The sequence below is a fragment of the Danio aesculapii genome, chromosome 9 (genome assembly GCF_903798145.1).
Source record: "Danio aesculapii chromosome 9, fDanAes4.1, whole genome shotgun sequence".
In the NCBI taxonomy this organism is placed as follows: domain Eukaryota; kingdom Metazoa; phylum Chordata; class Actinopteri; order Cypriniformes; family Danionidae; genus Danio; species Danio aesculapii.
Genome location: NC_079443.1, coordinates 12,035,415 through 12,057,525, shown reverse-complemented (window position 1 = coordinate 12,057,525; position 22,111 = coordinate 12,035,415). Strand labels below are relative to the sequence as shown.

General features: G+C 43.2%; 1 pseudogene; it reads right to left on the bottom strand.

Moving 5' to 3' along the window:
- Nucleotides 1-12,811: 12,811 nt before the first annotated feature.
- On the bottom strand, nt 12,812-15,845 carry LOC130234597 (uncharacterized; annotated as a pseudogene).
- Between the last annotated feature and the right edge of the window lie 6,266 nt (nt 15,846-22,111).

Below are 22,111 nucleotides of genomic sequence, written 5' to 3'. Positions count from 1 at the left end.
GCTGATGTAAACATACACCGTGGCACCTTTAAAACCCCACTGGGTGCGAATAAAAATAGACATTACAGTGCCCACAAAGTTACACTGCCTAAAGATGTAAATAAACAGGGCAGCGCCCACTGATCTACGCTCTCTCCTGACAGAAATGACAGTTCCATGTGTGGCATTGGTGGATACAGGCTATACTGTGATGGTCATGAGACCAGATTTGGTACTGGCCAATACCAGTCTGGAGCCCACCACTGTTCAGTTATGTCAAGTGGAAGGAAGACATTCTGACATTCTGTGTGGCTGGCTACTGTCCAGGACCCCTGTATTCTCGAGATAGACTTCCTAAGAAGTGCAGGTTGTTGTTTAGACTTGAAGAATGGCATGCTCGGTTTCAGTGGTCAGTGAAGATTTGTGTTGACTACAGACATCTTAATGAAGTGACCAGAAAGGACTCCTACTCCATACCACGTGTTGACGAGTCACTTGACCTGGGGATCCTCATGGTTCACTTCCTTGGACCTTCGTTCTGGCTATTGGGAGGTACCGCTTGCACCTGATGCAAGGCCTTAAACAATTTTTTGCAAAAGTCAAGGGTTGTGGCAGTTTTGGGTGCTCTGTTTCCGTCTCTGCAATGCACCTGCCATGCTTGCAAGGTTTATTGACAAGGTGTTGTTGGGTATTCCATGGTCTGTGTGTCTGGTGTACCTAGATGACATACTGGTTTATGATAGCTCTTTTCAAACCTTACTGGAATCCCTCAATCATGTTCTGGTTTGTGTGAGTCTGACTTGAAGCTGCACCCAGTAAAAAATGTAAATTCTTTTTGAGGGAGGTGATATTTCTAGGACACAAATTGGGGGGACAGGGAATCGGCACTGGGGACGTCCCTTTTTACTGGGGACGGGAGAGGAGAGATGTTGGCGTTGGCGAGAGGAGAGCATTTTTGTTGGCGGTGAGATGCTTGGACTACCCATAAGGGTCCCCCTGGTTGGTCTATTGTTCTCCTTAAGCAGTTCCCCGTAAGAAGGCCAATGGAGAGGAAGGGGTAGATGTAATGGGCCCATTCTTACGCTCAGAGAGGAGTAACAGGTTTGTATTGTCGTCTATGGATTATTTTATGAAATGGCCAGAGGCATACGCACTTTCTGACTAAGAAACTGAGACAGTGGTGAATGCATTAGTGGATGGCCACAGCCATATCACCCTGCAGCCCAAGACCAGTTACTCACTGAAGCTAAGCAGGGGTGAGCCTGGTCAGTACCTGGATGGGAAACCACGTGGGAAAACTAGGTTGCTGTTGGAAGTGGTGTTAGAGAGGCCAGCTGGGGTGCTCAACCTGTGGTTTGTGTGAGTCCTAATGCCCCAGTAAAAAGTGAAGGGGACACTATACTGTCAGTGGGCGCCGTCTTTCGGATGAGACGTTAAACCGAGGTCCTGACTCTGTGTGGTCATTAAAAATCCCATGGCACTTTTCGTAAAGAGTAGGATGTAACCCCAGTGTCCTGGCCAAATTCTTTCGATCATGGCCTCCCAATCATCCCCATCCACTGAATTGGCCCTATTACTGTCTCTCCACTCCACCAATAGCTGGTGTGTGGTGAGCGCACTGGCGCCATTGTCCTGTGGCTGCCGTCGCATCATCCATGTGCATGCTGCACACTGCTGATGGTGTGGAGAGACCCCCCCTCATGATTGGAAAGTGCTTTGGGTGTATAGCCATACACAATAAATGCATTAAAAAAAATAAAAATAAAAAACAGCACAAATACACATAGGATATTTAGCCGTTTTGGGGTCCCTGAATCCATCCACAGTGACTAGGGCTGGAACTTTGAGTCACGTGTATTTGCAGTTATGTGTGAAAAACTGGGGATCCACAAGACAAGGGCTACACCTTTACACCCACAAAGTGACGGCCTTGAAAGATTAAATAGGACTCTGGCAGAACAACTAGCCATTGTGACTGAAACAAATGAGCAAGATTGGGACAGGCACTTACCATTTATTTTAATGGAATGCCAATCAGCTGTGCAAGACTCTACTTCATGCACTCACGCCCTTTTAATGTTGGACAGAGAAATCAGAACGCCTGGGGAAATGGCTTATGGAAGGCCTCCTGATTCACCTGCCGTGCCACTGGGCCCTCAGTGTGTAAGTAGGCTTCAAGTTTTGCAAAGCAACAGCCCACAGAGGAGGAAGGGCAGGTGCTCTAAACTTGATAAACAGTGGGTGGGGCCTTGCATTGTACTGGAGAGAATTGGAAAAGTTGTTTACCATGTTCAGTTTCCATCAAGAGGCAGAAAAGTAGTGGTGCACAGGGATAGGCTGGCTTCGTACAGAGGGGGTGCCTCAGCAGCTACAGTGCTGGCCTCCCATGCAGTTATGCCTGCTCTAGAGAATGAGGCGGGGCATGGGTTGGGTAGTTATAATCAGTGCTAAAATTGAAAATTGTGAGGTCAAATCTACACTCAAATGGAGAAAGGCCCGTAGCTGACACTGGTAAGAAGTTAGGTGCGTTCTCAACCTATGAGAGCTGCTGATTCCAGGAGGATGGATTCTGAGATACCAGACATTGCAATATATGTTCAAGATCCTGGTTGGCTTTCTCTGTTTGACTTGACTCTGAAGGAGAAAACCAGAATAAAGACTAACAGTGCCCCTCAATAAATGACAAAACTCACTTCAAAATTTAGAGGTAAACTGAGGTCCTCTGTCAGAAATCACATCCATTGGGAGGCCATGGTTACGAAGGACATGATCAATGACAGCAACCGCTGTCTCTCTGGCTAAGGGTAATTTAGGCAGAGGAATAAATACGGTCAAAACAACCGTATTCCCACAGGATAGCGGGAATCCAGTGACAAAATGTAGCATTATGTGTGACCAGGATCTCGAATGTACTGACAGTGGTTGAAGAAGCCCTCTGGGAGGACGATTGGAAGTCTTAGAAACCACACAAACAGAGCAAGCCAAAACAAAATCCCATATATCACGAGCTATAGCTGGCCACCAGAATCCCTGTTTAACAAGAAATAAAGTGCGACTCACCCCTGGATGACAAGCCACTTTAAAAGAGTGTCCCCATCAAATGACGTCAGATCCGGGTGGGGGCGTTACCTCATCCAAGGCAGAGTGAACCTTAGACTCGTTCTCCCATGTTACAGCAGAAATAAAAATCTACTGTGGAATGATGGGTTTGAGGGGTGAATTGCAAATGGAAAATTAAAAAAGATGGGATAACGCGCCAGATTTGGGGTTTTGAGAACCTGGTCGATAAGATATTGTAAAAGCGAAATGTCTGTAAAATAATGCCCACCGAGCCTGCCTAAAGCTCAAACGTTTGGCGGACTTGATGTACTCAAGGTTTTTGTGATCGGTCCAAACAATAAAAAGAACCCCCAAATCTTCTAACCAATGACACCACTCTTCCAGCGCGAGTTTGACTGCCAGCAGCTTCCTATTACCAATGTCAGAATTTTGCTCGGCGGCGGATATCTGGGAATGCTGGGACAGGATGGCGCCAACCCCCACGTCAACCTCCACCACAAACTATCGGGGGCTATAAGAATCGGTGCGAAGACAAAACAGAACTTCAATTTAGTGAACGCAACTTGCGCTGCATTCGGCCACCCGAACAAAATTTTGGGGTTAGGTTAAGGCAGTCAGAGGTGCAGTGAGTGGCTGAAATTGTGAATAAAATGGTCTTTGCAGGACCTTGAGGGAATCTGGAGTTGGCCAATTTACCACAGCCAGAATCTTCTTTGGATATATGCAAACCCCCTCTGCTGACACGATGTGCCCCAAAAAAGGAACAGACTGTGCATAAAAAAATGCATTTCTCCGCCTTGACATGAAGCCCATTTTCTAGCAGCCTCTGAAGCACTCGTCCGACGTCTTGCACATGTTCCTGGAGAGAACGAGAGAATATCAGAATGTCATCCAGGTACACATAAATGAGCTGATCTATCATATCTCTCAACATGTCATTGACAGTTGGAAGACTGCTGAGGCGTTGGAAAGCCCGAAGGGAAGAACACAATATTCAAAGTGCCCCCTGGGGGTATTAAAAGCAGTTTTTCATTCATCGCCCTCTCTTATGTGGACGAAATGATAAGCATTGCGGAGATCTAATTACGTGAAGAAGGATGCCCCCTGAAGACTCTCAAAGGCTGAAGACATCAACGGCAAGGGGTAAGTGTTCCTTACCATAATGTTATTCAGCCCTCGATAGTCAATACATGGATGTAGAGAACTATCCTTCGTCCTCTTCACAAAAAAGAACCCCTTTCCCGCAGGTGAAGAAGAGGGACGGATGATCTAGAGAATCAGAAATGTATTTCTCCATGGCCTCCCTCTCAGAAACAGAAAGTGAGTATAATTTGCCCTTAGGCAGAGACGTACCTGGCAATAAGTCTATAGCACAGTCATAGGGATGATGAATAGCCAGAGAAGCATTTTGCGACTTACAGAACACTTTGTTCAGATCAAGGTGCTCAATGGGCACGTTTGACAGGTCCACGCGCTCCTCCTGAAACACAGAACAACCTTCTGGTTCGAGGACTGCTGTCTCTGCAGCTCCCGGAAGTGGAAGCTGAAAAGCTCAGAGACTCTGTGACGCCATCCGTCTATGATGTCTGTACCTCCTGGTTAGGCAGTTGTCAACCCAAACGGCCAAATCAATGAGACCAGGCAAAGTCTTGGGAAGGTCTAGCGTCCATACTTCATCCTGGATGTGCTCTGAGAGGCCATGTAAAAACACGTCCCACTGAGCCTTGCCGTTCCATCCACACTCAGCAGCCAAGGTGCAGAACTCAATGGCATAGTCCACCATGCTCCGAGTGCCCTGATGTAACTTGGCCAAAAGTCGTGTCGCCTCTCTCCTAGAGGCTGCCTCGTCGAAGACTTTCATAAGCTTTTTCGTAATTAAATTTAAGAATGTACAACAAGGAAGCTTTTGACTCCAGACCAAGGTTCCCTAAAAGGCAGCCTTGCCAGTAATGAGGTTGATGACAAATGCCACATTGGCGCGCTCCGTGGAGAACAGAGATGGCTGTAATGCAATGTACAAAGTGTCCTTGGTGATAAAAGATCGTCACATCAGAGGTTCCCTAGCGTAGGAAGTCTGTGGAGGAAGGTGAAGCTCAGATGTAGGATGTGCTGGTTGTGGAGCAGAAATTGTAGATAAAGCAGGCATGTCTACTGATGAGAGGACCCTTCCTGTAAGCTGCTCAAGTTGAGAGGTAAGAGCAGTTAGTTGTGTGACGAGAGCATGAATAGCTTGGTTAGTTGCAGTCATTAATTTCTCCTGATGGTCAATCCGGGCATTACTGTGTGAAAGAAATTCTGTGACTTCCGTGACACTTACTGGATCCATGTCGTGGTCAGTTCGTTCTGTCACGTTATGACAAAGTTAAATGGATCCAAATGCAAGTGAAAGTTTATTAACAATAAAGAGTTCAACAAAACTGCAAACAGCATGTGATAGCAGCGTAAATGATCATCTTAGAAACAGGAATCACAACAGGACATCAACGAGGTCAGCCCAAGCAAATCCTGACAAGACACGGAGCGATCATAAAACAGAATAACGAACTGACAATGATGTCCTGGCGCTCTTAAATAGGTGATCTAAGTGCCATCAGCTGGAATTGCTGATTAGATCACGTGATATAAACAAATCCTGCATTAGAGGACATGGAAGGCTACAACAACAAACATGAATAGATAGAGCACATGCACCTGACAACCGTGACAGATTGTTATTGCCAAGCCTTAGAGATCAATGACCTGAAACTCTGATTACTGTATTTATAATTAAATGTTTTAGCACCTGTCTGATGACATGTTTTAGGCCAAACTCAAAATTTTTTTGTTAACCACATTTCTTCATCTTCGATCCAGAACCGATAAAGAGATTGAGGGTAAGAATTAATAACTTAATAATCGAGACTTTGATATCACTAAAGTCCCTATACAGCAGTACCTCTCTTGATCTGGTAACCAACTCCTACCTCAGACTATTGAAGGGCAACTTCAGCTATTTGTTCCTCCCGTACAAGGCAGTGCTGCTGAGGCTTTGCAGTAGGCCAGTGTTTTTTTTAAAATGAATAGGATCTGGATGCCTCCCAGTGAAAAGCGATGCTGGTCTGTAATCTTCCTCTTCTTCACAACCAGAGATCTGAACTTAGCTGGCTTGACATTCATCTGGGGCCAGTTAATGAGACATCCGAGGCCTTGCAGGATCCATCTACAGCCCAGGACTGATGTTGTAGTTATTATCAGATCTTTCATAAATGCTCTGATACGGGGATCCTGCATAACTGAGTTTGTGAGTGGGCCTTTACACTCCACATCTGTTGATTTCACCAGCATATTCATGGCCATGGAGATCAGTTTCACAGAAATTGTGCATCCAGGGATAATTCCCTTCTCAAGCTGATGAAAAATAGATGTTTCTATACTGAGAAGTCACTCTCAGACTGAAGCAGCTGTAATAGTTCAGTCCTTAATCTTGCCTTGAACATGGTACCTGTCCATCAATGTTTCCACCAACCTGAAGGCTCCTGTATGCCTTCGAAATGTAGGTGTTTTTAGGCAACATGAAAAATACCTTCCCCTCCACACTGAAGAGTGTGACGGCCCTAAACTGCTTGATGGTGCTTGAACTCTCATCCGTTGGAATCCAGACACCCTCTGCATGCCTCTACTGCTGTGCCACCTTCCCACTTCTCAACCTACAACCTCCTCAACTTCTTTCAATCTTAGTTCCTTGGTACTGAATGCTGAGGTGGGTTCTGGTGGAATTATCCAGATCCTACATGCCCCAAGATCTTCCTCTCGTGTACTGTCCCTTTAAGTGGCACTGAGTTACTTATTAACCTTGTCTTTAGTACAGGCAAGATAGCCACTTCTTTTCTGTCTGACAATCTTTTGGTGAAGCCACATGCTTCCTGGCTCTCTCCCTGCTTCTCCTCCTATGCCACTCGGCTCAGCGGAGAGTGGTGAATGTTTTCCTGCTTGAGCTACCGCCTTAACGATCTAAGCTCACTGGCTGATCTTCACTTTCTGTCTATTTGGCTCCCCTTAGACTCTAGTTATCTTTTGTTACATTAAGCCAAGCCTTTCGAAAGCAATGCTGATAATCATTGTCAACATCATCTACAACTTCTGGTTTGCATCTCCCCTTGCAGTACCTTCAAGGACTTGGTCCATGTCTTCATCAAACTGGAGCCACTCTCTTCCTTATTGGAAGCAGGTCACATGAGCTGGTGGTGTTCTGACTGCCTGATATATGGTGGAGCTTGCAGAACATTGAATTTCTTGGCACTCTGGGGTAATTCTTGGCTGGGCTCCTCTTGCATCTTACCAGGTAGTGTACCTGTCAAGCATTTAATTTTGGCCTGGTGGCTCTTCAGGCTATGCTGGTTCTTGCAGACTTTGCCACATGTACAGGCTGCACTTATTGTCATCATTCCATTAGCACGGGTTATTACTTGCTTGTCTGTCTATTGTGGTGCTCATCCTCCTCTCCTCTCAGGCATAGCTGGGAGTACAATCTAGTAGATTTTTCTATAGCTTGATTTGGGTGTGCCCACAGGGGAGCTGCAGGTTGGGTTGCCAGCCCTCTCTGCCCTGGTTAATGACGTTCCAGTTACCGGCTGTCTCTCCAGAAGTCACCATACTTTAATGGTTGTCATCTGTCTAATTTCCAGAGGTCACTGGCCTGACCAGATCAACTAGTTCTAATAAACACTTAAATGCACCTTGATATCTATCAAGAAACCACCTTGATAGGCGAGCCTCGAAACCTTTCACACTTACAAACGAACAGAACTGGACCTTTTTAAAATAGCAATTACTATATCCTAGAATGTTTGTAATGTTTTTATGTGTGTGTATGTTCAATTTCTTTGTAACCTGGGTAAAAAGCTATGTCTACGTCTATATAAATCTTCTTTGTAGTAAAATCATTGAAAGTATTGTTAAGTCTAAGGTAAGAACTTACACTCAAACAAAATCACAGAAGAGTTTTTTATGTATGCACAGCTAATGGGGTTTACAGAACAACTGTATGCATTTTATTTTGATACATGTCACGCATGTTGAGATTTTAAAATCTTTAACATTTCTCTTTGACCACTGTTCAACAAGCAAATGTAAATCACTAGGCATGAACAAAGGGTCATAAAATGGGGCTAAATGTTATCTTGTCATTGGCTAACACAGCCCCTGAGTTCATGACATCAGCAATCCTATTTAAGGAAGGCATGACCAGTTTACACTCTCTCTCATTCTTGGAACTCTCTCTCTTGAACCCCTCTTTAGTTCCTCTTCTTCAACACCTCTTCACTCGGTCACCAGCCTTAATGTGACCTAGGACCTTAGGCCTCACTCAAGCTGAGGCCAGGCTTCGGCCTTCTCACTCTTCAGAGACTTTCAGCATCAAGCCAAGTCTCTATTCTTGACAATTCCAACTCATAGCCTCGCTGGTATGTAGATCAACCATTCAGAATGGTGGAGAACCAGCAACAACTCATCTTGCCAGCACACACTGTATAAGCCACAGACAAAAGAATGAAACTGTAAAACGTAATCCTCGTTCCCAGAAGGAGGGAAGAAATATGCTATGTGGAAAACTTCCACTATGGGGTATTTTGTCAGAAAGCCAATGATCTGAAGAGGAATAAAACAGGCCAATGAAATGCCAATGAATTACACAATTAGTTGTATAAGGCTGCCAGACACGCATTGCTCAGCACCTTTTCAAGCTGAAGAAGCTGAACTACAGCTGTCAGCTAAGGCAGAACTGCTGTGGCTAAGGAACATAGCAATTCCGTTCCCCCACTTGGGAAACAAGGGTATGTAGTATCCGTTTTGTTCCCCAGTGGGAAAGGAGCTTCAATGCTATCTGGAAAACTTCCATTATGGGAAAATGTATAGAAAACGCCACAGTGGTTGAGAGGTTTGCCAGGCTCCAGCGTGAGGTCACCATCATCACCAGTGACGCAGCCCTCCATTGTGTCCCTTGGCCCAAACTTACCTTACTTACCTGTGAAGCACTTAAAGGCTTATTTATATTTTTTGAGAGTCATAAAAAATACACCTAGGAATTTCAAAATACAGCAGTACGTTGGGAAAGTGCAGCAATCCTGAATGGGGAAAACGCTGTGGAGGCCACCTGCCTCCTAAATGGGGAGATCTGGTGGCAGAAAGACATATGGATTAACCCTGGCAAGGGGGAGTACACATATGAAAAATGGTTAGTGGGAACGCAAGACACAAGCCTGCCTGGAGGAGGGGGAATTATACAATGGCTGAGTGAAGCATATGGGACCACCAGTGGGGATTGTGCATAGCAGGCACCTAAACCCTGAAAGTGGGCTGACCGATTGAGCATGCCAACAACATAATAGGCCAGGCACCTGAGTCCTCTGCTGAGTCAGGTGCTGGTAGCCTCAGAGGAACTCTGTAGGGTTCGCCAAATTGGGAACTGTACAGGACAGAGTTAAAAAGGTGCACATATCTCTGTGTTAGAGAGAAAGGTGCAGCAAGCATGTTTCAACACTAAACCAAATTTCTTCAATCACTGGCGTTATCCAGCACACGTGAGGAAACCTGTTTCACTCGAAGATTATAAAATCACATGAATGTATTAGTTGTCACCCAGCCTGCAGCTCTACAGATGTCTGTTAGAGAAGCGTCGCATGCTAACGCCCAAGAGGAGCGTTAGTTGAGTGCGATCTCACTTCTGGGGGAGTGGCTTGGCCTGGCACTGACAAGTGAGAGAGATGGCATCCGCTTTCCAGTAGGCCAACCTCTGTCTGGATGTGGCATTTCCTTTCTGACGACTGCCGTAACAGACAAAGAGATGCTCAGAGGATCTAAAACTCTGACTGCTAAAACTCATAAAATCGCAGAGCCTGAAACCGGACACACCAAAGAAGGGGCTGGGTCTGCCTTCTCCATGGGCAGTGCTTTGCAGGATCTATACCTGGTCTCTAAAGGGTGTGGTAGGAACCTTGGGCAGCATATATAACCCAAACCCTCTTGATCGAAGTCAATGCAACCAGCAGAGCTGTCTTCAGGGACAGAAATCTCAAGGATACTGAGTCGAGTGATTCGAACGGGTGTCCGCATAGGCTCGTGAGCACTACAGAGAGATCCCAAGAGGGCATGAGAGGGGGAAAGGGTGGATTTAATTGCTTCAAACCTCTGAAATTTATGAGGTTATCCCTTCCCATTATGCTACCATTCACCACATTATGATGAGCCGATATGGCAGCACTGATCTAAAAGTTCTGGGTTTCTTCTCTATGAGAAGCGAACCATACAGTGAACAGACTCCACTTCAGAGCGTATGCCTCAAAGAGAGTGTTCTGATGGTATTCTTGTGTGAACTCACTGTGTCGCTGAACCGGCCAGTCTGGGATATGGTTGCGTTAAGAAAGCGAACTTTGTCAGCGTCACGCATATCTGCCAGGTTTAGCCAGAGGTGGCATTCCTGGAGCACTAATGTGGCCATCGTCCTTCCCAGGGTACGGGCAGCTGATGTGGTGGTTCTCAGACCATAGCGACTTGCGGTGCGGAGCTCATGCATCAAGCCTGGGTCGGAACCACCCTTGAGTAGCTGGTCCAGTGCCTGTGCTCGGTAGCACTGGTATGTGGCCATTGCTTGCAGGGCAGAAGTAACCTAGCCCCCAAAGGATGCATAAAACCTACATGCTTTGGACGGGAGTCGAGGCTGACCACGCCAGGAAGAGACACCACGCAGGCAAAGCACTGACCTGGGAATGGCTGCCCCACTGTTAAGGGTGGTGAGGGTGGACGCGCACACAGACCAGGCAGAGAAAGATGCCCTCCAGTTCTGCATAAGCTCACTGTGCATTTCTGGGATCAATGATGGAGTTGGAGGCTTAGAGGGCGTATGCTTTTTTGCCTCCACATAGCACCTATCTGGTCGGTCTGGCCAAGGCACTGGAAGATGAACCATCTCCAGCCCCACCGCCAAAGCAGCCCGGGTAAACATGACCATTTAAGACCGTTAAGAAAGCAAACTTTGTTATTGTCATGCATATTTGCCAGGTTTAGCCAGAAGGGGCATTCCTGGAGCACTAATGCGCTTATCGTCCTTCCCAGGGCACACACAGCTAACTTGCGGGTTCTCAGAGCATAGCCTCTTGCAGTGCAAAGCTCATGCATCAAGCCTGGGTTGGAACCACCTTTGTGCAGCTGAGCCAGCACCTGTGCTTGGTAGTGCTGGTACATGGCCATAGCATGGAGGGCAGAAGCATCCTAGCCCACAGCAGGGTAGGCTCTGGCTCCAAGGAATGCAGATAACCTACCTGCTTTGGATGGGAGGCGAGGCTGACCACACCAGGAAGAGGTGCCAAGGATTGACCGCAATGGCGCACTCGACCTGGGGAATCGCCTCGTACCCCCTGACTGCTCCACCGTCAAGGGAGGTTAGAGCAGAAGTGCACGCAGAACGGGCAGAGAAAGGTTCCCTCCAGTTCTGCATGAGCTCACTGTCAACTTCTGGGAAAAAGGGGATGGGGGGCTTAGAGGGCTTGTGCTTTTTTTGCCTCCAAGTAGCACTCATCTAGATGGTCTGGCCGCGGAGCTGAAAGATGAACCATTTCCATCCCCACCGCCGAAGCAGCCTGGGTAAGAATGGCCATAATATCTGCCTCTATCTAATAATCTTAGATCTTCACAGTGATGGCATGCACTGTTCGCGAGCAGCGCAATAACATTTTGGACCCCGAGACATGCAACACAGTGCTTGTGTTCATCATCCAGGGACAGGCAACCAGGCATCCTGAATCGCTCAGTCGGAACCACGTCTTTAAAAAGATGCTCTGCTCGACCGTGTTGCTCCTTTAAGGAAACTTGCTCTATTATACAAACCATATACTAACCTCTCTTGGAAAACCAGACATTAGAAACATCCAGGGACAGGAGAATGGACCCAGCTCGACCACCGCTACTTGCATTGTAGCTTGCTCTGGGACCGGGAGAAACAGCCTCTCAGTAGCTGGCAACTTTCTCTCTCTCTCCCTCTCTCTCTTTCTCGAACAAAGTCGAAGGAACAGCAAAGACGAAACATGTTAAAAAGGTGCTGAGTCTGGCAGTCTTGTACACAGCTAATTGTTATTGCCTCCAGCGAGAGATATGCCAAAAAAGTTTATGCCAAAAATGGAAATAAGGACAGTATTAATAGCTTAAAATGTGGGGGAGCGTTGATATTATGTGATTGTATTGTATTGCAATATGGAGCAACTAAGTGTTGATGTTAATTCAAAAGTAATTCACAAATTTCACAAAACTTAAAATGAGATGGTTTAATGACAATAATTCTATTTGGTTACAACTGAATTAATTACAAAATAACTGTCTAAAATTATAAAACATGAAATGATAAAACATATGATATAAATTGTACCCAGCTTAAATTAAAATAAAGTTACCAGAAGTAGAAGGAGAGACAGGGAGGGAGAGACAAAGTGAGCAACTAGGCCTCAAAGAGGCAGAGAAGATAAACTGCAGAGGAGGAGAGGGGCAGAGCAGAAGAGCACAGACCAGGAAAAGAACCAGATCAAAGTTTTCCAGCTATTATGTCTCTTTCTTGACCATGTGACCAAAGCTCAAATACTGAGACATTCAAAGTGATTAATCAACATGTGACCACATCGTAAAACCCCCAAAGTCTACACACCAGGCCCTGATCTAATCAGTATCTGCCTTTGGAATTTGTGTGAGCCTTCTTTGTTGAAAAAGACATAAACAAATGCATATGATAATTTTCATTCTTACAGGTCCTTCATCCTCTGCTTTGACATTCGCTTGCCAGCTCCTCAGTCTTGGACCTCTTCCTGTCAAAGACCTCCTCCATCTGCTCTTGCGAGGGAACATCAACTCCAGGTGAATCACTTGCCTTGTTGCTTCTCACACCAGAACCATGTCGGGTCTGAGAGAGGTCATTGCATAGTTCTCCAGGAATTTGAACCCCTAGGTCGACCTTCAGCTGCCAGTCTCGAGCTGTTGCCAGCAGCACCACTACTTGACTCAGGCATTGCTGTGGCTTGGCCTTAGCTCTAACAAAGACGATGGACTGCCTTATTGGTTGTAGATATTTACTGTTGGAGATCCCTGTGTTGATGGCCTCTGCAATGGTCTGAAGCACTTGGTCATGGCATCAACGTTAATGCTCATCTCCCAGTGCCCTTGGACAGAAGCTCAAAATGTGCTCTCTGGCAAGAGGTCACAGTGGTGTCTCAACCAGGCGCCATCAACCCACCAACTCTCTGTGTCGCAACCATGACTCAGCCTGAGCAACTGCCTCATGGGCTTTCATCTTCCTGCCAGTTCTTACTCCTATGCCAGCCGAGGAGACTTTGATGTCACTGGAGTCCATATACAGCAGTACCTCTCTTGATCGGGTAACCATTAACTCAAATTCAGTTTGTTAATCCTCCCGTACAAGGCAGTGCTGCTAAGACTTCACAGTAGGCCTAACCACTTCCACAGGAAACTGCTGACTTTCCTCTCAAAGCACTCGATGATGTCATTGGCAAATCAAAGACCAGCAGTGGCCAGAGGAGTCATGGCAAAACACCATGCTGGTAGATCCAGGCTTTAAACTTGCCTGGTGACACTGACTTGTCCACTGCTGTCAGTCATTGTTGCCTTAATTTCCACAGTATCCTCCAAGGTGCAGTCAAAGATCTTTCCCAAGCTCTTATTTGGTTTTCCTCCCACAGATGGGATCTGGATGTCTCCCAGTGTTAAGCGATACTGGTCTGTAACATTCCCCTTCTACAAAACCAGTGATCTGGACAAGGCTGACTTGAAGTCCATTCCATTAATGAGAAGTTCAAGGCCTTGCAGGATCAATCTACAACCTTGGTTCGGTGTTGTAGTCACTGTCAGATCATCCATAAATGCTCTAATAGGGGGCTGCCACATACATGAGTTTATGAGTGGGCCTCTACACGCCATCTTTATTCCTAGACATTGTGAACAATATCACAGAAATCATGGATCCAGTTATAATGCCGTTCTCAAGCCAATGAAAACTAAATATTTCTATTTCAGAAGTGACATTTAGACTGAAGCAGCTGTAATATCCCAGTATGAGGTCCTTAAACTTGCTTGGAACATGGTATTAACTCATCAAGGATTCAACCAACTTGTGAGGAATGGACCAGTAGGCATTGGTAAGGTCTCCTTTGCCTTCACGTATGGAATGGACCCGTAGGCATTGGTAAGGTCTCCTTTGCCTTCATGGGCCTACAAGATCAGCTGGGTGCTCACTCTTGTATGCTTGATACATCCTGGAACCTTTGGGACTCTCCCCCTTCTCCACACAGGTGTTCTTCAGGAGGAACTCTGTCATGTGCCAGACAACGGTACTAAAAATATCTTCCCCTCTAGACTGAGGAGTGAGGACTCTAAGCTGCTCGATGGTGCTTGAGCTCCGCTTCGGAATCCAGTCACCCACTGCTCTGCCACATTCCCACTTCTCCAGAAGTTGCTTCAAGAGTTTAGAGTCTCTTGTAGACAACATATGGCACTCTGTTGGGGCCTGGTGTTGAGCTAGTTCTAGCAGCTTTAACAACCTCCTTAACTTCTTTCAACATTGATTCTTTGGCACTGAATGCCGAGATGGGTTCTGCTGGAGTTATCAAGATCCTACATGGCCCAAGATCTTCCTCTCTTGCACTGTCACGGTAGGTGGCACTGAGGTATTTATTAACCCTGATTTGTTTTAGAACAACTGCAAAAGTTTACCTATTTTGAACTTTGATAGTGCCGCATACGCAAGCTCACAGAAAGTGTGTTCTGGTCAGTGTGGCTCAAACCATTGAAATAAAAGCAAAAGTGAATGGGTTAATAGCGCAGTGCATTCCGCATCTGGTATGAAAGTACAGCCTAGCAACAACAGATGCCATGGAATTGTCAGCACAGAAGTATGTTTAGATTAGTAAAGGAAGCAGTACATGTCACGTTTTCCATGGGTGATATGTGAATAGCCCCATACCAAGTTAATCAAGGAGATGCAGAACAAGCTGTGTAAAGTGAACACAACACACTTAATTAAATACATATTTTGCAAACTACACATAACAAGAAGGCAACCATTGTAATCCCACGTATCGGATTCAGAGAAACAGAAGCCCCGCTTACTTTCAGATGTCTCTGTTTTCCCCCATCCACACTGACACAAAGCAGCAGCGTTTTAGAATGAAAACGGCCTCTCCAGTGTTTTCAAATGCTCTGTTTTCGGCTCTCGAAAGTGTGACGAATGGTGCAACCAAAACTTATGCACTTTAAAACAAAAACGTATTAGTGTAAACGGGGCGTAAGTCATTGCTGATTTATATCACAGCTCGGACACAAAGATGCGCTTTAACTCATGTCAAACACCAGTGATACCTGTTACTTCAGCAATTTTTCTTGACTGGTGCTTCATCCCTGTAGATCAACTGGCTTGTTCCGAAAAAGGGATTAAAATTGTTACAATGTTGCTTGTAGAGTTAGTTTTTAAAATGGGCCAAAACTGCCGGTCATTTGCGATTAAACATTTGAGATATAATGCCAACGGTGTTAATGGCAAAGTAAAAGTAAAGACGGCTTCTGTGCTGTCATTTATGGTGCAACACAGACACTTTCTGTTTAGAATTGCTGTGCTTTTTTATCACTATAAGAAGGTTACAGAACAATTGTGAGGGCAAATCTGTCAAAATGACGGACATCATTTACGGACATGACCTGATATCTGATATCTATGACAAACATCCCGTCTAAAAAATCCGCTTTTTAAATAGCTGCTTCATGCATGACATTTACCACATGATAGCTGTGCACCAGGTTAGGTCTGAACACACTTTAACATGTTCTTCACAGTTAGAGACGAAGCCAGAAGTTACAGAGATAAAGTTATTTCTGTTTGGTGAACTAATATCTACACTGTGCAGTTTATGCAAAAACTTTATTAAAGAGCAAAGTGAACTGATGATTTTTTTAAAGTGATAATTCACCCAAAAATGAAAAAATAATACTACAATTTACTCCAGTTCCTTTCTTCTGTTGAACACAAAAGAAGATATTTTGAAGAATGCTGAAAATCTGTAACCATTGACATATGGAAGTCAATGGTTACTTAGAGAATCTGTGCATCCAGAAATAACAACATCTGTCAGATTTCTGCAGCAACACCACTGTTTGTCTTTTGCTTTCACTGCCTAGGCACACTACAAAAAAAGAGAAATGCACCAAAATACACCAGCTATAACTTACTTTTTAGCATGTGGGATAGCTCAAGTGCTTAGCATAAAACTAAACTAATAAAACAGCTTCTTTAGATTACACAAGTATTTTTTTCTTCATCTAATGAATGCTAGGGGAAAAAATTTGTTTATCATGAGAATCAGTTACTTAAAAAATAAATAAAAAATAATGATAAAACTCACAATCTTGCTCAAAGACACATGCAGCTTCTCCTGTAAGATTGAAGGGATTTTGGAGAGTAGATGAATATGTTGTTTCTGACTGCAGTGTTAACTATCCCCATGTTACAACACTCCCTAGTCATCCATATTTGTTAACAACTATTTTCTTTCTCACAGAAATGCTGCAGATAAAATCATGATTTTCTGATATTTCTGCTATTTGTAGATATAAAATTGACCCCTGAAAAGCTATGATAGGCCTATATATAGTAATATATACTGTATTTCAATAGGACAAAAAGAGTTATATGTTCCAGACATATAAACCCCTCTGTAAACTGTGATCCCACCTTGGCCCCTGCCTTTAAAAATTCCTAGATCCGCCCCTGGAACCATCCAACTTCAATATCGGCCAATGAGTGAGAGAATGAGGTGAGTAGTTATGGTGTTTGGTGATTGCGGGTGCAGGTGTGGGTAATTAGTATGCTGGTAATTGTTTACGGGTGTGATGACAGGTGGCTGAGAGTGATGTTGGATGACAGAGGGGTGACGCGAACGCAGGACAAAAGTTAAGAGCGGGGGGTTGTCGCTGACGAAAGTGAAGAGGGTTGGGGAGTCGCAGAAGAAAGTAAAAAGTGAACAGCGGACAGGGGAGGAGGCAGGTTGAGCAGTGGGATCAGTAAAATGAGGTGAAATCCGGATCCGGCGTGTTCCGGCACAAATTAAGCCCTGGCAACAAAACCGATGCATAGTAGTGTTTACAGGCGGAAACATACTGGGCGTGGGATACCACTATATCAAAAATGCACAGTGGAAATGTACCTTGTAGAACTATGGGCTGGCGCTCGATTGAATCTGGGGTGCTGCCTGAAGGCTTTGCTCAAGTCCGATGGAGGCAGATTTTTGGGGTTTTTGGGGCAGCGGCAGAGTTGCAGGAAGGCTAGCAGCCCAGTGTTAAAGACGCAGACTCTATTGATATACTATGCTGAGTGTTGGTGCACTGGATGTTGGCTTGGAGATGCAAGGGGAGCTGTGTAGTTAAAGGTGTTATCTTCGGCGATTTCTATTTGGACCTAATTACAGCAATTAGGTGAGCTGGTTCTTCAAGAAAGTAGGTAAGGAACTCTGATTATTTAAAGTGAGTTAGGAATCATCAGATGCACGACCAGCTGTGGTCAGTCATAAGCACATAATTCTCTCAAAATTTGTTTATAAAAAACTATACAAAAAAAATCGCAATAAACACAAAACTGTTAATTAAAAACAATATTTTACAATATATACTGAAACTCCAATTAGCTTTAGTGATCTATTTTATCTTAAAACTGCAAAATTTAGCACCTACTGATGACTGTTGACCAGAGGCTGATTAGGGCGTACTCACACTATGTACAGTTGCCTTGAACCAGGCCGGAGCACACTTGTCCCCCCTCCCATCTCCCCCGACGGCCCGCACTCACATTGCATTCGCGCCTGAGCATGCTTACGTCATCCATGATGCGCTGTTCAGTAAGAACTGCTTCTGCTCAGCACAGTGGAGATTTCTTCAGTTATATCGTTTGAGTCATTTGATATGCAGTAGATCAGCCATTTTGATGCTAATGAACAATCATAAATTTCTCGTGCTACAGGAATTAGGAGCTTTGCTGAAGGTGCAGCTGTCATGCAGTGAGGGGTTTGCGTCTTTAATAAACTACGACAGTTTGCATTCATTGAACAGTAAGAATGAATAAAGGGGTGGTCCTCTACGATATTAATATATAACATAAACTGTTGTAAACACACACACACACACACTTTACCAGCGCGTGCAGCTTCTCTCTATGCGTGCGACTGTGCAGTATTTCTCTATAGGCTGCTTTCCCTCGTTCTACATCTCAGGTAATGAACTCGCAAAAGATATGTGAAAGATTCATATTACTTACACATGCATATTCCGAATATATGTGAAAAACGTCATGTAACGTGTTGAGTTAAAAGTACAGGAGAGCTCGCCTAACTCGTGTAGCAGCAGAAAAATCAATCAAGGCTCACACAGGTTGTATCTCACATCTTGTGCTTTATTCTTCTGTCAGCAGTATTACTGTATATTACAGAGAAATAACTTAATCTGAGTATCAGAGAAAAAAACAAACAAACATACATGCGCTTCTCTTTACACGCGTCTACAGACTGTTGACACACATACACGCACACACAAAGACGATTTCTCTTAAAGGAGCCGCACCCCATTTTCACTTGTTACAGACACTTGTCAGATGTTATTTTAGAGAGCGGGCATGAGGTTGACTGACTGTTTACACAACACAAAATCGCGTGCTTGTACGGGTGTGACGTGGAGCCGATCCACAAATCACAGCACATTATAACACATGACCAGGGCCAGATGGAATCCATGAACGTTTTTTGCTATTTCTGCGGAGAATTTTGGTAAAAATCTTTGGATTTCTGCAGAATTATTTTGGGAGTATCATAACTAATGTTTACTAATGATACTAATGCTATGTTTTTAACTTTTATTTAATGTTTAAAATCCAATTAGATTCACTTTATTTGGTAAACAAAGCGAGTCTCATATAATATATCTACTAAAAGACAGAAAATATTACTGTACAAACTGCATTGTACATAAATCAGATTAACATTTTCATATTAGTCAATAATATTACTGTAATTAATAAAAAAACTGAATAAATATAGATTTACACACATTTACTCAGGTAAATAAACAGAATTAATGATTGGCTAAAAATCAGCGGAATTCTGCAAAAAATCTGCGGAATTCTGCGCACTCAGATTCCGTGTGGGCCTACACATGACCAATCAGAGTCACTTAAGGGCAGGCCTTTCGGAGGAACTAGGAAATATATCAGTCGTTTTCAGGTTAGCTAAGTAGCTGTATATCAAAGTAATCAAAGTAATATTTCTAAAAAAAATAACATGATTTCCTTTAAGTGAAACATGAGCACACATTGCTTTGCATCTTATAAACACAACCAAGCCTTAAAATTACATTCTGAACCACCCCTTTAATAAATCCATATGAAACAGTCCTTTAAAAGTCACGTCTCGCCTTTGTCCCTTAAAAGTCAAGTTTCGGGCTTTGCACTCACACTACAAGCATTCCACGCCTGAGCCCAAGTGAACCACCAACACAATCTCACGGCAATTCGTAACTTTTTGATTTAGTGGCTAATTCGTATGAATTCGTAGTCACTGTAGTCACTTAGATCGTACATTTTCATACGATTTGCTCATCCCCCATTGACGGTTGGGTTTAGGGGTGGGGTTAGGTGCCACACCTCCTTTTTAAAATCGTACAATTTCATACGACTGAACTTGTACGAATTCATACGAATTAGCCACTAAACTGACAAAACGTAAAATACTTACGTTTTCTCGTGAGATCCGGCTGGAACCACGCTATTGCACATCTCTTCCCACCAGGCCAGGGCCGGCCAACCGAACCGTGCCTGAGCCTGATTCAGAGCACTCACACTTCTCAAACAATCCGGGAAATGGGCCTGGACACGGTTCGGATAGCATAGTGTGAGTATGCCCTTAATCAATAAGCGAGGTAAGCAGTCACTTAGGGCCCCGGGGAATTAGGTGGCCCTGACCAATGCCAAGAAGCTAGTATTAATTCAATTGCTCTTTTATACATTTTCTATGATATGTTTTAAAATCTGTCTATAACCATTTAGACTTTAAAGCTACTACTTCTTTTTAAAACCGGTGGCCCCTGTGAATACTGTAATGTTCCTTCGTACTGCACATGTGCGAGATGTGAGCGGTTTAAGACACTGCCAGTCTACCAGTGATTAGAGTAGAGGTAGGTAGAGTGTGCAAGAGTGAGAATTTTGAGAAAATTTGGGGAAAAAACAGAAATAAGACAAACAATGAAACGCTGCTACCTCTGCAATCCTGCTTTCTGGCCAAAACACCTGTCAGATGATGACCGCTGTAACCTTGTTAAGAGAGAGTCTGTTCAAATAAAATAACATTTCCAAGTAAACAGTGATGGCTGCCAGTTCAGCAATTGTTTAATTCGTATGAAAAATTGGGAAAAGATTAGATTGATTAATTGTGAATTAAATTTGTTTAAATGTTTATTTATTTATTTTAAAATCTAATCTCAAAAATTGCTAATTAACTGTACATATTTAGTTAGTGAATTTGTTTTTAATATAAATTTTGTGAAGTTAGGGAATTTTGCAGTTAATTTTACATTAAGAAAATAAAGGTTCCTTTAAATAATAAAATAGATAAAATATACTTTAAATATTTTAGATATTTATTTAAATGCTTTTTAACATGCTGTTAAAAAATATCTATAGAGAAAGAGAATGTTTTGAGTTTCAATGCTAGGGCCCCGTACCTGGAATTGCTTAGGCCCCCTACATTCCTAAGCCCGCCCCCGCTGTTGACAGACAGATGACCAATGATTTGATAGACAGATTGACAGACAGGCAATAAGCCAACATAATAAGACACTACATAAATTGGTACATTAATAATGCATTGATTACGCATGCATGGGGAAGTTTATGCTTGTTTCTATCACAGAGCATTACATTTGTTTTGGAACTGTTGTCATTGGAGAGCTCCGTGGGAGATGTGTTTTGTTTACTTGTCATGTCTTATTCAGTATGGAGTCAAAGCAACCTTTGAAGAGTTTTTTTTCTCAGCTTAAAACACCACCACTCACTGTCACTCAGCATGTAAATCTTTTTAATTTGGACCTTGACATTAATGATAGAGCACAGAACCAAAATCATACAATGTAGACAAATTGAATACAGAAAATCCTGTAGTCTATGTGATAATTTTAATCATTTGAGATACACACACAAAAAAATTTAAATATCAGATAATAATAAAGTAAATAAATGTATTGAAATGTATATAAAAATAGAACCTTAAAATTAATCTGTAATAATATACTACACTCTCAGAAAAAAATGGTACAATGTTTTACCAAAGAGGGTACAAACCCTTGTCACTGGGGCAGTACCTTTTTATGGAACAGAAATGTACCTTAAGACAAAGAAACAAATTTGTACTATTGCCGTTTGTACCTTTAAGGACATGCTTTGTACCATGGGAAACCAAAATGTACCTTTGATTTTTAAAACCTGTCTATACAATATAGTACCTTCATTATTTGATCCATGAAGGTACCACTACAGTGACAAGACACTTTGTACCATAATAGTGTCAAATGTGTTCCTTTAGTAACTATTTAAAGGCATATTGCTATAGCCAAAATGTGTCAATTTAGTGTCAGTAAATATAAAGCATCAATTACATTTTAAACAATGTTTAAAAATATATATATTCGTGTGTAAATGCACCCTTTACATTTTCATTAAAAAAATACTTAAAATATCTATTTTTTGCTAAACATTTCACAACACTTTTCACAAAAATGTTACAGAAACACATTCTCCCATGTACAATATAAAACACCTTTTCTCTAATTTTCACACAATACCTTTGTAATCACCTAAAAGTTCATTTATTAGAATAAATTTTAAAATAGAAATAGAATTATGCAAAAGTATTGTAATGAGATGTTTGTAACAATGTTTGATTCGTTTTACAATACTAAATTGTCTGCATGAACAATTTGCATATGCAGGACTTTTGCCAGTCACATGCGTAGTGGA